General features: G+C 33.8%; 1 non-coding gene across 1 annotated transcript; it reads left to right on the top strand.

Annotated features, from left to right (window-relative positions):
• The first annotated feature begins 213 nt into the window (after positions 1-213).
• Positions 214-285, top strand: TRNAT-UGU (transfer RNA threonine (anticodon UGU)). The gene has a single exon. It is a non-coding gene; the product is annotated as a tRNA-Thr (tRNA).
• Positions 286-1,020: the final 735 nt, after the last annotated feature.

The raw sequence follows: 1,020 nt of genomic DNA, 5'->3' as shown, positions 1-1,020 counted from the left end.
CAGACCGATTTTCTCAAAGTTCTTTACTATTCTTGTTGTAAGAAAGGCTATCCTGCGAAAGGGTAATTTTTCAGTCATATCGAATATCCGAATTATGGGGAGAAGCATATCATTGGAAAATATTAACTTCGCTCCAAATTAAAGAAAATATAGCGTTCCAAAGAAGCATCTTAAGATGATTGACCTATGCTTTACGTAAATATATTTCTGTAAGCCACCGTAGCTCAGTGGAAGAGCACTGGTCTTGTAAACCAGGGGTCGTGAGTTCGAACCTCATTGGTGGCTTTACATATCAAAAACCAAATTAAGCGTTTCATTTAAATAAAGACTGAGATGCGTTATTTTTCCCAGAAAATCGTTTTAATTTTTCGCTGTCAAAGAAAATTGTTTCTAATTATCACAAACCACGGTTATAGTTGATAATACTATAAGATGTCTGTACTTTATTATTCAATATTCTTAGATTACGGAATACATCAAAAAATGTCTGTATTCTTTTAAAATCTGGACAATATGACAAAACGCACCATTTCACCATTAATTTACTACTTAGCAAATTATTAGCTTTTTGTTGCAACTTGTATTGTTATCGCATATCGTTTTTTATGTATAGAGTTTCAAATCTTTTGGACACGACGCTAGGAACTGGATCTCAGTATTTTTGCTTTTTTCACCACTGCATGATCGAGTTCAGCCATGTTACACAAACGTTCCACAAACGTCCAGGCTATCTCTTACAACAAACATCATTAAGCTTTTGCTTAAAAGACACCACCAAGCTTAGATTCGAGCATCAGATTGGCATTCTGAAAGATGACTATTGGTAAGTATCGAATTACAGCCAAAACTGTTTTATTAAGGTTTTATACATATTGTAGATAGATAAGCCATACGTGAACCTGACTATAAAGAGTAGAAAAAACCTTGTATGCAGAAGATGACGATTCTAGACGAAAGACATTTTGTACCAACATACTTAGTTAGAAATAATTTAGTATCACAATGACTATGAAGCAGTGA

Source organism: Tachypleus tridentatus, chromosome 7, assembly GCF_004210375.1.
Source record: "Tachypleus tridentatus isolate NWPU-2018 chromosome 7, ASM421037v1, whole genome shotgun sequence".
NCBI lineage: Eukaryota > Metazoa > Arthropoda > Merostomata > Xiphosura > Limulidae > Tachypleus > Tachypleus tridentatus.
This window is presented reverse-complemented; position numbering and strand designations above follow the sequence as displayed.